This window comes from Pipistrellus hanaki (assembly GCF_964339955.1).
Source record: "Pipistrellus hanaki genome assembly, chromosome: 1".
Taxonomy (NCBI): domain Eukaryota; kingdom Metazoa; phylum Chordata; class Mammalia; order Chiroptera; family Vespertilionidae; genus Pipistrellus; species Pipistrellus hanaki.
The window spans coordinates 14,357,330-14,374,928 of NC_140503.1; positions in this window are offsets into that span (position 1 = coordinate 14,357,330).

Here is a 17,599-nt window from a genome sequence, read left to right on the forward strand (position 1 = left end):
TGGTTAGCCTTGGGCAATCTCAAAATTATTTTAAAAAATTTTGTTCTTACAACTTTTATCTACAAAATATTTGGAGTTCAGCACATTGCCCATTAAGTATTAGAAACCATGAAGTAGGCATACATCTTCCCAGAAATTTTCTTTTCTTTAAAGTCTTAGAGAGGAAACTGCATTTAAAATTTTAAACATATATGGGTATTCTATAAAATAGAAGGGAAAGTTAAGATAAAATAAATCTTTAAAGAAAGATTCCAAGCACACTAAGGCTTTATGATCTTGCCTATATCACACAAATACTTCAATGATAAAATCCTTACTCTATTTCTCTGTTAGGAATTTATCATTGGAAAAGTTTCAACGTTTCAACATCAGTACTTTAGGTGTAGAATTAAAACTATGATTAACTGAAAAGTAAAAAAAAAAAAAAAAAAGAATAAAAAATTCATTTGCCACAGCAAAAGAAATATAACATATTTAGGGATTAATGTAAAAAAGAGATGCATTGAATTTATGTATCAGTCAGCATTCCCTCGAAGAAGCATAACTATTTTAAGTGATGGAGAAGCAGGATTTATTACAACTATTAGATATTTTTCAATGGTGACAAGGGGGAGATATCTATGCAAGGCAATTATTTCTGTGCAGGGTTGAACCTGACATTGCTTTAGGTCTGAAAGGAAGTTGGACTTTGATGAAGATGAACTAAGATCAACAATAAAAAACTGTAACCCACAAACAATCTTATCTCCAATGGTGATGTCATGAACATCATCCAGGAAAATGTAACACTTTTACCAAAGAGTGGCACACATTCCATGTCAGAGGAATGGGTTGATGAGAAGAGGAAGGGTAGAACCTTGAGATAACTATTATTGTGATAAGTCTCATGAATGACAAGCTTATAGTTAAGGTAGTAATGTGCTCACTACACTTGGGATTGGGTAGCAGTTTCATCAATGGAACAACTAAGCAGATTCCAAGCACTATAGAATCCGAGTGGGTTCAGGAAATAACATTTCTCTGTCTAGGTCTAGGTTCTTGGCACTGTAGACAATCCTTTCTGATTAGAGACACATTACATCTCTTTCTTTCAAGAAGGATTTAGTAAGAGGTGGTTGCTGAAGGTACATAGGTAATGAAATAAATGAAGAGCCAAAAAAAATGTAGAAAAACTAACAATTTCTAAAAATGAATCGGAGAACAACAAAGAGAAAGAAGAGGACAAACAAAAAGATGAAGAAGAAGAAGAAGAAGAAGAAGAAGAAGAAGAAGAAGAAGAAGAAGAAGAAGAAGAAGAAGAAGAAGAAGGAAGAGGAGGAGGAGGAGGAGGAGGAGAAGGAGAAGGAGGAGGAGGAGGAGGAGGAGGAGGAGGAGGAGGAGGAGGAGGAGGAGGAGGAGGAGAAGGAGGAAGGAAGGAAGGAAGGAAGGAAGGAAGGAAGGAAGGAAGGAAGGAAGGAAGGAAAGAAAGAAAAAAGTTGCATCAAAATATTAGCAGAGATGCCTGGCCAGTGTGACTCAGTGGTTGAGAGTTGACCTATGGACTAGGAGGTCACAGATAGATTCCTGGTCAGAGAACATACCTGTGTTGTGAGCTCACTTTCTAATGTGGGGCCTGCAGAAGGCAGCTGATTGATCAACAATTCTCGTTGATGTTTCTATCTCTCTCTCTTTCTCCCTTCTTCTCTTTAAAATCTATCTATCTATTTATCTATCATCTATCTATCTAAAACTATTAGCAGAGAGACACTTTTTATAAGCTATTCTATTTAATACTTTCAACAAATTAATGGATATTTTCAAATTTATCTTTTATTGTTTCACAAACAACCAGTTAGATAAACAGAGAATTAAGTAACTGGCTTCCAATCATACAGTAAATATTGATGCAGAAACTCAAATTCAGATTTAGTTCATTCCATTATTAACTTCCATATACTATCCTTTCTCATGAATTCAAGCAGGTGATTCCAAGACGATCCCAGATAGTTTCTGACTCAAGCAGTTTCCCTACACTACTGTAGGCTTCAAAATTCTGCTTAGGGTTGAAATAAGATCCATCCAAAAAGCTAAGGGCTTTTTGTGAACTTGTATTCTTTTAAGGATACTGATTTGTAAAATAACATAAAGATAGATATATTCATACTTCTGTTGAAACTACACAAATAATTTTTGCTATGACTTCTTAGTGGACTTGGTTTGTTGACTGGATATTTATTCTCCCATCTTGAATGTCAAGCACTTGTTAGGTTTCCTTTCCCAGTGCTTGATAGCATGCTTTCCTACCATTGCTTTGAATTGTATTAACTTATGATCTTATAATAGGCATTACACCCTCATATTACATCTACTTAAAGTCTCCCCCTTTCTCCCATTTAAGCCTCACCCAGACTGAGAGGCCCCATGATGAGGGGACAGGTATCAGGGAATGTTTCTCAGGATCTCACCTTTCCCTCTTCTTCCTGCAGTCACTCTCACCACTGAAAGCTATACCTGTTCATGCTCATTCATGCCAAAAGTTATAATGAGAGCACAAAGGTAAAATAAATAAATGAAAATCCCCTTCAGCTGGTACTGTGAAGCATTGACTGCAGATATGGCAATAATGGGTATTTTCATATGGGGTCAGATACATCTTTTATATCATTTAGATTCCATGCGGCATTAGCAAAATGAGAAAGTGTGTGTAAGCCTTTGGCAAGGGTGCAGCTGGAGCGAGCCTTTCTGGTTGCCCCTCCTGGCAAATAGGTCCATTCTCTTCCAGTGGTCTCATTGAAACCCCTCTCTCTTTATTTGTGAAGTGAGGACAAAGCTACCCCACTCCCTGTCTTCTCAACACTCAACACTCTTCTAAATGAGCTCTCTTTACCCCGATGAACCTCTAACCTGTAAATACAGGCTACAGGTGGGTATTGGGTAAAGGGTGTCAGAGATGGTTTTGTTCCTTCCCGGTATGTGTTATAGATGTGTCTAGCTACTCTCTTTTATATGTGGTGGTACTTTAAAGCAATCAGTTTCAGCTTTGTTTTAGCATTTCACCAAAATGCTAAAACAACAAAAGTCCCATTTTATATCCTGTTACCTAAGTGCTAATTTGGGGGAATATTTGGAGAGAATGTGGCATAAGAATCTATAGCAGTATAAAGATGCACATAATTCCCCCTCATGGTTAATCAGATGTAAATAAGAATGATAGCATACCTGACATAAAAGACTGGCTTTAAAGAAAAAAAATTAACCAGTAAAAAGTATGGTGATTAGTTACCCCAATAACCACAAATTAGACCCAAATTATATTTTTTTGTTTGTTTGAGCCGTAAAAGGTAATCTCTAGTACTAGATTCTAAAGGGCTCACAAAATATTTCCAGATTGTATTTGGAAATCCCTAGTTTGTTATGAATATACTGAAAGAATCTTAATTATAATAGTGCTACTGGGTACCATTAACTCCTTTCAGATACATTTATGCTGGGGAAAAAAAGGCAACTACAAGGCATTGGTTTGTTAAATAAACACAGGTGTTGCTGACTCCTGGCTGGCGGGCCATCCACAGAAGAATCATTCTTTGGAAGCAGTCAAGAAGAAAGGAGAAGAGAGGAAGATCAGTGAGGTCAATTGTAAACCTGATGAATGTTGTGCAAAAACAAAGGTGGCTTGTCATAGCTTTTGCTTTTAGTTAAGAAAGAAGTGGGCGGGATGACATGTTTGGTTTGAAGAGGTTCACAGAACGTACCTGCTTACACTTTCTCTCTCCTCTTGCCCCAGTGCTGTTGGGTGAATGCATTTTGTTTAGTTTAAGATGACATCAGATGATATAGTTTAAAATGCTGGACTCACCATGAGAAACAATAAGTTGAGGTTTTTTATTTATTTTTTCCTTTTGCAAGCCTAATTTTAAGTATCAATGAAGAAACACTTTCCCCCTCCCTGCCTTCTAGCTGCAAAATAAATACCCAGAAATTAAAAGTCATCACATTTAAGTTTGGACCTTGGTTTATCCATGACCCAAATGTTTTGTCATAGTTATGCCTTGACATTTATTTACTGGAGAGGGATGAGACATTTGTGTGCACAATAAAGTTTAACTAAATAAAAATGTTGCTTTAATTTTTTAATTTTTTTTTTGCCACCACTGAGGTAATTGTAACAGTAAATAGTGGCACCCCAAAGAGCAGGGCACTGGCTAAATCCTTAAAAGTGCATTAGGCTCTTTGTTCTCTAAATTCCTTTGACAAAGCTTTTCTCTAAACCAATTCTAATGATATTGGCACACCTTAGAGTTATAGTTATTGAAAACTCCCCCAATAACATTCATATGATTTGTGCCCTGCAACACAGGTGTTATGCTTACTCTCTCTTACTTTGCTTCCTAGCTCCACCTCCTCAATCTGTGCATCTACTTAAGCAACTTGGGGCTTTTGTGTGATAGTCTATATTAGTGGTTTTCAAACTTTTTCATCTCATGGCACACATGAAATAATTACTAAGATTCTGGGCACACCAAAAATATACTCTAGTTTTTGCCCATCTCACAAATGATTTTGATTCATTCACACCAAATAGCTATTCTTGTGTGGCTGTTGTAATTTTTTAAAATGTGATGCTTATCTAAGGTAAAAGAGGTCTGCGATCCTGACTAAATATCAATAGGTATCGCATGTTGTAAAAATTCTTGATTTGACTTTGGGTAGTATGAAAATGGCCCTATGTACATATTTTATAAATTAGTAATCCATACAGGGAACCTATATGCTCATATTGACTAATGTCACCCCAATAAAATTTAATTAAAATACAAATAAATGAAATTATGTAATTAAAATTAAAAAAATGTATTGAGGCACACCAGTTGAAAATCACTGGTCTATACATGCTGTGGTCACATGTGGATTCACATTATGTGTCGGGAAGATAAGTTGTAAACTGCCTGCTGTAAACATTTTCTGATTATTTCTGATCAACTGGGGAAATGGGGGTGAGAGGCAAGAAATGTTTTGAACCGAATACAGCAAGCTTCTTAAAGTCAACTTAAGCAACATTTTTATTTTCACAGCTAATTATAGGAAATTGTGATCCTGAATTAGTACAATAAGGAAAAAAAATATATAAAAGATTAATTCAATCTGCAATACATTCCAAATTGTGGTACCATCAGTTGGTAGAAACATGAGACAAATCAATCACCTGTGGGGGGAACAGTTGCAGATAAGGGTACAGATACTCAAGCACACTCACTTTGTTCTTATTGATACAGGAAGTCAGCCCAGATTACACAGAGGACAACTTCCAAGCCAGTCCTCCCTGATTGCACTCCCAGCAGCCAGCCTTTCTCTGTGTTCATGTGCATATGACGAGAGTCTGGTGTCTGGTGCGTGTCTGTATTTATGGAAGAAACTGGCTGTGAACCAGGGAGTTTCTCCTGCTCAAATACTCTCCTTTCAAACACAATCAAACTGTCAGCCGGTTGGCATTGGCTGGGTACATCTCTCATTTGTTTTCTTTTCACTACACCAGGAGAAGCATGGTCCATAAGTATGAGCCTCCAGACCTGAGTCATTAAGCTTCTTTTGATCAGCAGCTTATAAACTTGATCCCTGTTTTGAGTTAATGTAAATTGCATATGAACAATGGGAGGGCAGCTCTATTCTCTTGTACTGTTAGTTTCATTAAGAATATAAACTGAATCTCTATTCATACCTTAAAACAGTGTTAATTAAATTTAGGAATATACTTAAGTAGGCTTTATTTTTCTTTTTGCTATACTCATTGAAAATACTACAATTTGGCTGGCCGAAACCTGTTTGGCTAGTGGTAAAGCTTCGGTCTGCGGACTGAAGGATCCCAGGTTTGATTCCAGTCAAGGGCATGTACATTGGTTGCGGGCACATCCCCGGTAGGGGGTGTGCAAGAGGCAGCAGGTGGATGTTTCTCTCTCATCGACGTTTCTAGCTCTCTATCTCTCTCCCTTCCTCTCTGTAAAAAAAATCAATAAAATATATTAAAAAAAAAAAAGAAAATACTACAATTTGGTTAAGTATTTAAAGTATGTTTTTTCTATGTAGATTATAATAAAACTAGAGGCCCAGTGCATGAAATATGTGCACTGGTGGGTGTCCCTCAGCCCAGCCTGCAACCTCTCCAATCTGGGACCCCTTAGGGGATGTCTGAATGCTGGTTTAGGCCCTATCCCACAGGGGATCAGGCCTTAACAAGCAGTCAGACATCCCTCTCACAATCTAGGACTGCTGGCTCCTAACCACTTGCCTGCCTGCCTGCCTGATTGACCCCTAACCACTCCCCTGACAGCCTGATTAATGCCTAACTATTCCTCTGCTGGCCTGATTGCCCCCAACTGCCCTCCCCTGCTGGCCTGATCACCCCAACTACCCTCCTCTATTGGCCTAATCATCCCAACTGCCCCCTCCCCTGCAGGCCTAGTCTCCCCCAATTGCCCTCTCCTGCCAGCTTGGTCAACCCCACTGCCCTCTTCTGCCAGCCTGATAGCCCCGACTTCCCTCTCCTGTTGGTCTTGTCACCTCCAGATGCTCTCCCTTGCATGTCTGATCACCTCCAATTGCCTTCCCTTGCAGGCCTGGTCACCCATAATAGCCACCTCCTGCTGGCCATCTTATGATGGCCATCTTGTGGTGGCCATCTTGTGATGATGTGGGGGTGGTCATCTTGTGATGATATGAGGGTGGCCATCTTGTTACAACATGGGGGTGGTCATCTTGTGGTGGTGGCCATCTTGTAAGAACATGGGGTGGCCATCTTGTGATGATGTGAAAGCACGAGGGCCACCTAGGTTTTTATTAGTATAGATAATAATCTACTAATGTTACATTCTGCTGAATACATTCAAGGAAATTTCACTGTGCATGTGTATGTGTGTGTGATAGTGTATGTATAGGTATGTCTATGTGTGTATACATTTGATAATATCCCCTATTGCCCCTAAGAAGCTAAATATATCCTCTTCAAAATCCCTTCTCCTACCTTCTTTCTCGTCAGTTGCAACATAAAGATAGAGAACTAGTATTCTTTATTTTGCTGTTTCAAAGAAGTCCAAGGCTAGAGGTTCTACCTTCTGACTGGAAATGTAAAATTACTAAGAAATAAATTTAGAAATAAATAGAGAAAAATAGAAAAAGAAAGAAAAACAGTCAAGTAAATAAGATATAAACCCTGTTTTGGTGAGACCTTATTGATGGCTCTTTTCTAAACCTAATTTCAAGCTAAAATGACTTCTAAATAGATCATTTGCAGATAGAACACTTTCGTCAGAGAAGAGGGCGCTCAGTGGGGAAGAGGAGGGATGTGATCACCTTTTGTGCATCTGGCACAGGGGGAGCCCTTTCACACACTTCGCCTTGCTGTGAGCTGAAAATAACTGTGTGCTACATGCCCCCCGTGAGCCTACCTGCTGATACCAGAAGTAGCAATTGCCAGGGTATTGTATTGTGAATTGAACTTTCCAGTTCAGTTGGGAATAATTAAAAATCACTTGCTATTAGACATATTGTCTAGATGTATAAGTTTTTGTTTATTTGTTTTTGCTGTGACAGTCCATGAGTAGAACTCTCTGTCTGATGACCATGTCCGGAAGTGCCACCATCTCATTCTGAAGATCATCCTGATATGTCCTGCATGTGGCACAAGTATAATAGTTGTGGATAACTGTCTGAGTTACCTTGACTCAAGAAGTTTAAGAAACTTACTAAACTGGCACAAATAGTAAGAAACAGATCTTCCAAAAAACAAAGATCTTCCAGGTTCCAGCTCAAGTTGTAGGTTTGCCTCCAAAATGATGATACACCCTACAAAATAAAAATTTCTACAAATTGAAACAATTTCTAGGAGGAAAGAGCATAAACATAATCCAAACATCACTGGAATCTTTGCATACTTATTGGGCGATAATAGCTCTCATTCCTATAATTTTGGTACGTCCTTCTGTCTTGTCTGAGCCCAGGGGCAATGTTGCTATATAGCAGGGCTATTCCTGGGTTCTCGTCTGAACTTACATTTCCAATACAGGGCTCAGGTAGGGAGGATGAAGCCAGTGTTTCTAGAGGATGAGGCCAACAGTTCTCTGAGGCTATCATGCAATGTACAACAATTGCAGAATCTTTCTTTTTCCCATCTATTATTGATGCATGCCTGCAAGTGGCATATACTAGTAAGCTCATATGTTACTTACTTTGAGAAAAAAAGTATCTCTAAGAACCTTAACGTGGAGAAAGCTTTCATCTAGGAGAATTCTACATTTAATACTAATCTTGAGAGATTCTTTTCTTCCCCTATAGAATAGGTTCCATGCCATCAATGTTGCAGAATACTGAGGACAGTTGAGCTGTCTGAATTTACCCAACATCATTGAACTTACTACTGGAGCAAATGAAGTTTGGGAAGCAGGATAGGCCAAATGTATCCTATATGTACAATAGTAACATGGTCTTTTATAATGAGTGTTTCATTTACTGGGAAAAACAAACAAAAACTGATTGGTGTAAAACCTCACCTGCTTTATTAGTGGTGGCAATCTGCATGGGTGTTCATACTTCCATAGTAATTTCCCCCAATTAACATCAACAGGAAACTTCCCAAATGTTCTCCATTTCTAATTAATCCCCCCAAAAACCGTAGAGGCAGGGTTCCTCTGAAGGAAAGGATGTGTGTGCTCTCCCTTTTATCTAACTTATTTTCTTTCTTTCATCTTTGTATGGCGTCCGTAGTGCTCGTACCCAGTTCTCATGCTCTGCAGGTCATGTAATTGAATGGTACTGTGAATGGGCAGGTCTGTTTCATCACAAGTGACTTAACCACATCCTGCAAGTTTGAAATTAGTGCAGCTGAAAATGTGGTGAGAAAAGAATCACATCCAGATGACATGTTGCAAGTCCTCCCCAGTCTGGTTCAATCTTGCGGCTGTTCCTTTTCTGTTTCCTCCCAAGCATGCTATGGTTCGTGAACTTGAATGAAATCTGCCAGCAGTACTCCAGACTAACAGCACAGCAAATAATTTCCAGGGGGTGCGAAGATTTTCTGATTAATTTTCACATTGCCATGTTAATCTCTTCTCCATTTCATTGTTTCTCTGATTATGATAAAATGAATCCGCCAGGGATTACAACTTTGTGTTAATTGTTATTCTCCATATCTATTCTTTTAAGATAGTGATTTCTACACACCCACATACCACCACCACCACTACCACTACTACCACCACCATCACCACCATCATCTTTTATATTGTTTTACAGCTATAACATTTATTTTTGAACATTATATTACTTAGTATCACTTAGCAATGGCTGATAGTGGTTCTGAAATCTTAAAATATCCAGCATGCTGTGGTGAGCACTGACATTACATACAGTGCAATTTGCTCAGTACCTTTCAGGATGAATAGAAGCATTTTTAGAACTGTGTGTGGAATAACAGTTATCATTTATTTTGCATTTTCTTTCAATGTATACCCATGATCAAATGTGAGAAAATATATTATTTTTTTAATGTTTTTCCTCTCTTTTCTAAGTCAATTTATAGTATTTTTATTTACGGTAACAAATTCTGCAAGAATTCTAACTCAAGTCTTTAACACCAAGAGCAAATAAATGTTTGGGTCTGATTACATTTTGGGCTTCTACAAAAAGTTTTTATGCATATGAATTTGGACTTTTAGAAACACACACACACACTCACACACACACAAACACATACACTATATATATCTGTTTGTTACAGCCTGATGGATCATTATAGCCTGATGTGACCCATGAACACTGAAAAATAATAATAAATATAATATAATATAATAATATAATTTATAATAATAACATTGATAGTAATTTATATTATACTAGAGGCCCAGTGCATGAAATTTGTGCATGGGGTGGGGTGTCTCTCAGCCCAGCCCGCACCCTCTCCAATCTGGGACCCTTCAAAGGCTGTCCAACCGCCCATTTAGGCCCAATCCCGATGGATCTAAATGGGCAATCAGACATCACGTTCACAATTCAGGACAGCTGACTCCCAACTGCTCACTGGCCTGCCTGCCTCATTGCCCCTAACTGCTTCTGCCTGCCAGCTTGATAACCCTATAACCACTCCCCTACCAGCCTCATCAATGCCTAAATGCTCTCCTGCAAGCCCAATTGCCCCTAACTTCCCTCCCCTGCAGGCCTGGTCAACCCTAACTGTCCTTCTCTGCAAGCCTGGTTGCCCCAAACTTGCCTCTCCTACTAGCCCAGTCACCCCTAACTTCCCTCCCCTGTAGGCTGGTCACCCCTAATTGTCCTCTCCTGATGTTTTGGTCACCCACAATTGCCCTCTCCTGCAGGCCTGGTCACCACCAACAGCCCTCTCCTGTTGGTCCAGTCACCTCTAACTGACCTCCCTTGCCAGCCTGGTCACCCCTAACTGCCCTTCCCTGCAGGCCTGGTTCCCCCTAACTGCTGTCCCATGCAGGTCAATTGGTGCCAGCACGAGTTTTATATGTATTGTACATGCTCTAGTCAACTTAGCCTTTTATATATATAGAATAAACTTGTTTAATTAGATCTGCTTTCTGATTTGGCTAAACTTTTTCCAGCCCAGTGAAACACCCAAACTTCTCTTTCAGGTAATTGTCAGTAACACAGCAAGAGATACAACATGAAACATATTATTATTATAGATCATGCAGGGAGAACAAAGGGTAAAATATTTAACTGCAGCAGTGTTTGACTATATTCTGTGCAGTGAGAAAACCTGAAGTCATTTTCAAGGTCCACAATTTCTTACTTCTTTTCAGTCAGATCAGGTTTCTAAGCTTTTTAAATCTCCATTTTTCGACTAAAAAAAAAAAAAAAAATGATTCCATTGAGTCCTATCTACCTACTCCAGGACTTCTGTGAGGAGCGAATGAGATGAGGCATGGGAAAATGCTTCACAGACATTTGGTTAAAGTGTAAAATATTTGCACCTGGCTATAAAGCATGTTGTGCTCTGGGCTGAAGAAACTCCAAGGAAACTAGTCACTAGGGAAAAAAAGCTAGGCATTATTATGTGACATCATTACCCTGCACCCACAGATACCATTTCCGGACTGGGCTAGGCTGGGCTGTGGGCCACATTTTGTGCCATGGGGTCTTAGCAGGGATGGCTGCAATTTAGTGGGGTGTCACTCTGGGGTGGTGACAGGGCCTGTGTCCCACTTGGTAGAAGCTGAGTGTTGGTTTGTTGGTACCAGGTCCATGGTGCCATTTATTTTTAATAATTAAAAATTGAATGTCTGCCCCCTGATAGTCAGTTCACATCATAGCTTCCAGTCGGACAGATACTTAGCCTTTTACATATATAAATTATTATTTTCTAGCTGGAGCCATAAAGTAGAACTACTCAAAATGAGGTATAGAGATCATTCTTTATCTGTGTGGAATGCTTATTACATGTCTCCCATGTCATGAATATAGAAATAAAGAGGATTTCTAAAACTTATATCAATGTTATATTACATTGCCATGGCATTCAAGTGCATGAAAGTGGGCTTGCAATTTGCATGTCTTTTACTTTACATTTAATTTTTCCAACAATTCACTTTATTGTATTTCACAAAAATATCCACGATGCATTAAAACGTTTTTATGAAAAGGGTCTTCACCAGAGATAGTTGAAGAAGCATTATTCTAGGGACTTCATATATTTCCCATTGTCACAAGTTTTCTATTCTTTCTCATTGTGAATACTTTAAAGCTCTCCACAACAGCTGTATTCAGTTTGCAAGTAACATTATTCAAAGTGAAATTTTACACAAGTTACAACAAAAAACACCCTTTGGCTATTTTTTTTTTTTTTTTTTTTTTTTTACTTAGGAGTGTATTTAAAATTTGAAGGAACATGAGTACCCTTTTTTATCCTTAGTGAAGAAAATCACATCATACTCTCTGGGCTTTTACAGGTTGGGAGGCCAGGCAACTATTGATAAGAGAGCTGTCTGTTCTGGACCACACTTTGGACATACTTGGTGCTCAATAAATACCTTCACAGCTAAAATAATACAACTCCAAACATCTGGCTTTACAGGAAGCTTGCCACTCTCCTTAGAAATGAAAAGGTTTTGTAGAAAGTCCTTCCTTGGATTTAGACTAAGCAAAGTGCTGTGATTACACATTCTGGGGTCTGCTCGGAATGAGCAAGCCAGGGATCATTTGTCTCAGCAGAGAGAAAACAGCTGTGCTTCATGGTTTGTTCAGTTACTTTAAGAAAGGCACCTCATTTTCCTGCCAAGACAATTTGGATAAACTGCTGCATAGAGGAGGTTGATATTTTTTCTCAGCTGGATAAAAAAGAATGTGTGCCTTTGGTAAATGTGGAGTGTCTAGAATGTTACATACACACCATGGATTTAACATTGTGGAAATGTATTTGATAGTATTTCTGAGTACACTCATAATTATAAAACATGCCTAACAAATCTGGAATTAGCCTATTTTTAAAAAATCTTTATTGTTGATGATATTACAAATGTTCTGCTCCTCTCCCCCTCCTTTGCCCTCCTCCATCAGGTTCCCATCCTGCCCCAGGCCTTCACCATCCTATTGTCTGGGTACATAGGTAATGCATATATGCATACACATTCTTTGGTTAATCTCTTCCTACCTCCTCCCCAACCTGTCCCTCTTTCTCTGAGATTTGTCAGTCTGTTCCATGTTTCCATTGCTATAGTTCATTCATCAGTTCATTTTGTTCATTAGCTTCCTTGTTCTATTTTAATTTTTAAATTCAACTGTTAATAGATACTTATTTATTGCCACTTTATTGTTCATAGTTTTAATCTCTTCTTAAGAATACCCTTGAATATTTCATGTAATACTGGTTTGATGGTGATGAACTCCTTTAGCTTTTTCTTGTCTGTGAAGCTCTTTATCTGACCCTCAATTCTAAATGAGAGCTTTGCTGGATTGAGTAATCTTGGTTGTAGGTCCTTGCTATTCATCACTTTGAATATTTCTTGCCACTCCCTTCTGGCCTGCAAAGTTTCTGTTGAGAAATCAGCTGACAGTCTAATGGGCACTCCCTAATAGTTAATGAACTGTTTTTCTCTTGTTGCTCTTAAGATTCTCTGTTTGTCTTCAACCCTTATGATGTGTCATGGTGTGGGCCTCTTTGGGTTCCTCTTGTTAGGGGCTCCACACTTCCTGAAATTGTAAGTTTATTTCTTTCACCAGGTAGGGGAAGTTTTCTGTCATGATTTCTTCAAATAGGATTTCAATATCTTGCTCTCTCCAGCAGTCTCCATGTCACTCAACCACAATCCCCACTAGTTTTTGCAACCTGAAGTTATGGGACTTCTCTTAGCTCTGGATCCCTGAGCTGGTGTCTGGTGTGGGGCCAGAACTCCTTGCTCCTCACAGGCTTCCTCCATAGAGACTATCTCTCTCCCAATTAAAAACACACCACACATAGGTGTAGGATCATCCTGTTTCACGCCTCTGTCCCTCCTACCAGTTTCAATGTGCTTTCTTCTTTACTTCTCGACTTGTAGGACTTTCTTTCAGTCAGATATTATGGAACTTCTCTTAGCTCTGGCAGTACACTAAATTCCTGAACTATCATTATTTTGGCAGTGATACTTGTTAAAAAATATGTGTGTGTGGTTTTTTTTTTTTAAATATATTTTATTGATTTTTTGCAGAGATGAAGGAAGAGAGAAGGATAGAGAGTTAGAAACATCGATGAGAGAGAAACATTGATCAGCTGCCTCCGGCACACCCCCTCCTGGAGATATGCCCGCAACCAAGGTACATGCCCTTGACCAGAATCGAACCCTGGACCTTTCAATCTGCAAGCTGATGCTCTATCCACTGAGCCAAACCAGTTTGGCAATATGTGTGTTTTTTTAAATCGATTTTAGAAAGAGAGAAAGGGAGAGAGAAAACAACTATCTCTGCCTCCTGCACATCCCCTACTGGGGATCGAGCCCAGAGTGACCCTGGTATGTGGCCTGACTGGACCAGCAATCTCGGTGCATGGGACAATGCTCAACCAACTGGCCACACAGGCAAGGGACAGACAGTGATAATTTTTGAACTATGACCAGTAATTTGACGATAAAATGCTGCTCTCGATTCATAAATAAATGTTACATTACTTTTTAATTTTTTTCTTATCTTGAGTGAACTTGAGCTATTTTATTTTAATCCTAAGTGTTGTGGTTGAATGAAGAAGAAACATTGCAGAAATTATGGGCAGTACACTAAATTCCTGAACTATCATAAATGCTTGAGTTCAAGGTGTATGGTGTGCTTTTTTTGTTTTTTGTTTTCAAATTCATCTGAAATAAGTACTATGGAGATATGTACAAATTATATAGCATCTATCTATAGTAAAGTGTGTATTTAATAACAAGGGAGTGATTAATTCAATGACAATTGACATGCATAAATCCTAATATCAGTAAAATAGAATAGTAAAATATTGAATTTAAATTGCACATTTTCTGTGTACATATAGTTAATTTTATTTTGCCATTACATACACTTCTTAGTGTTAAGTATTTTTCATAGAATGTAATTATAAAATTTTCATTCTCTTAAATTATAAAGGCAAAGAAAAAATGAAATGATTTTTTCACAATGTTTAGACATTTTCTTCATTTATTCAACGAGTTTTTATTGAAAAATCTAGCTAATGCCAGGTAATTTTCTAGGCAGTGAGAGAACAGCAGTGACTAAATTGAACAAAAGTGCCAACTCTCTCAAAAAGGTTTTTTAATAGTAACACAGCTTAGGTTTTAGTATCTCTCTCTCTCTCTCTCTCTCTCTCTCTCTCTCTCTCTCTCTCTCTCTCTCTCCTTCTCTTCATCTTGGTCTGTGATTGGTCACTTCAAACTGCCACCTCCTAAAGTCCTATGTTCTTTATGATTATGAATTTTAATCATTATTCTCTGCAATTCTTTTGAAGAATAACAAAACAATTTCAGACTCTAAGTAGAAATGCAATGTTTGACTCCCAATGCAGATTGAATTCTATTCAGTTCTCATTACCACTTAAATTGCTTATATATAAAAGTATTTTATAATATTTGTGAACTTTATTTCTAGGATAAGACAATATTTTTCTCTGTAACTTTGTAATGTTTATTGTTGTGAATGTGCTGCTCTTTTATATATGAGGTTAAGAAGGCAAAAAAATCTGCCAATAGTGTACTAAATGGTTCCACCTACGTAACTGGTAAATTGGTACTGATCTTGTTTTACAAAAAAAGTAAGAACAATATGTGTGCCCATTTATGAAATGTAAGTAATGCAGAAAGTAACAATCTTTTTATTTTGTTTTATACTTTATTGATTTTTTACATAGAGGAAGGGAGAGGGATAGAGAGCTAGAAACATCAATGAGAGAGAAACATCGACTGGCTGCCTCCTGCACATCTCCTACTGGGGATGTGCCCGCAACCAATGTACAGGCCCTTGATCAGAATTGAACCTGTGACCTTTCAGTCTGCAGACCGATGCTCTATCCACTGAGCCAAATCGGTTTCGGCAGAAAGTAACAATCTTTTAAAGAATATTTCCTTTCTTCCATAATCAGCACTAACCACTGTTAGCAGGTTCTTTCAAACTATTCCTCCCTAGGACAGACTAACTACCTAATAGATAAATAAGTGCATTCACCAACATATAAATGTTCAGGTCTCTAGCTGTTCACTTTTCAAATTTACTTACCCAAAGCATACTATTATATGGATCGTTTCAGGCTTTGCTTTGTGTTGATATTAATATTTAATATTAATTTAATATTATAATTACTATTGCATTTTAACTTTGAATCATTGTGTGGAAGAACTTAATCCATTTTCTTTATTCTTGTTCATCCTCTGAATGTGACATGCCTCGCATTGTTTCTATGTGGAAATACTCCAGATGAAGTAGATGGCTAGATAAACCACTTGCAGAAACTCAAAGGGAAATCCCCAATTCTTTTGCGATTTCATGGTTTGTCAATAGGTGCTTACCTGCTCCTCCAGGAAGCCTTTGAACATGTCTATTTTGTTCTGGTAGCTGCTCTGGCCTCTCTGCACAGGAAGTATGTGTCCAAGGACCGTCGGACCTCCCCGGCTTTGCCTGTGAGGGTTCAGGTTGGCTTGACAAAGAAAACACATGTTAATCTGGTGGAACTAATCCTTCCCGGGGCCTGACCCAGCACTAATCCATGAAGAATCAACTCACAGTTATCTGTGACAATGAATGATGCTCCTGCGCAGGGAAAAGACCTTGAAAATATATACATATATCTATATGTCAGATTCTAATCACGCTCCTCATCCTATTAAAGAAAGACTTCTGTTTCACTTATTTTTGTTTATTTTTGTTCCTCCAAGTGCTCACAGTGAAGTTTAAAAAAACAACACAAAAACCAACTTGAAAAGTTGTGTGCGTGTGTTTTTTTTTAAAGCAATACTAGAAGCATGGCAGGAAAGAAAGGGATAAGGCACCAAATGAATGATTCCCTCTTATCATAGAGGGAATAGAAAGCCAACGCCAGGGACAACGTCATTTGCCAATGATTTATCACCACTCATTACTGTTAAACATAAACATCCACGATATGAACATATAGGAAAGCAATAAGAATATATTAAAGAGTGCAGCTTCTCTCTAAGGACAAGTATATGGCTGCTGAGAGCTTTCAGTTTCTAAGAAAAGGAACAGCAGGCTATCAATATAAAGAACTGTCATGTCACTGTACATTCTGAGATGGAATATATCACTGGATGTGAAGGGGATTTCTGATAAGGGATTTGGTTGGAAGGGATTGCTTTTGGCTTCTCTGTGTTGATGACAGCTGCTTCTGGGAGTCTGGGGTAGCTTTCCTCTCGCTGACCTCAGTCATCATCACCACAGATTGGGCAGGCCTACAGAGCCCCAATGGCAACTCTTTCCTAATCTCCAGCTGCCAGACACTGCTCGGCACGTCCAGAGGGTCACTGTGCGGAGTTCAGAATTAACACTTAGTTCTGCTGCTCACTGCCAGAGACTGAAGCATCTCTGTCCCACTGCATTCCAGTTAGAAATGAAGAGGTCGGCAACAGGCAACAGTGCCAAATTCTCTTGTAATATTGTAATGCTGTGGTAGGCAAACCATGGCTCTCCAGCCACATACGGCTCTTTGGCCCCTTGAGTGTGGCTCTTCCACAAATTACCACGGCCTGGGAGAGTCTATTTTGAAGCAGTGCGTTAGAAGAAGTTTAAGTTTTAAAAATGTGGCTCTCAAAAGAAATTTCAGTCATTGTAATGTTGATAATTGGATCTCTTGACTAATGAGTTTGCTGACTACTGTTGTAGTGCATTAACAATTGTTATGAGTGATCAAGCTTTCAAGATTGTTAACAGAAAGCCTGGTCATTCTTATTTTCTATGTATTTGCTAATGCAGAAAAACAAAGTTCAGATGTGAAAGCTCTACTAGAGAAAAGAAAATGATGAAATACACAAGTTGTCTTAATGCTATTTGGTGGGCCTATTACCTACTGTTAACAGAATCCATGTACAGCATGCTAATAAAATAGCAGGAAGGACACCTAGCTCAGCTTATTGCTCTTACAAGATTAAAAAAG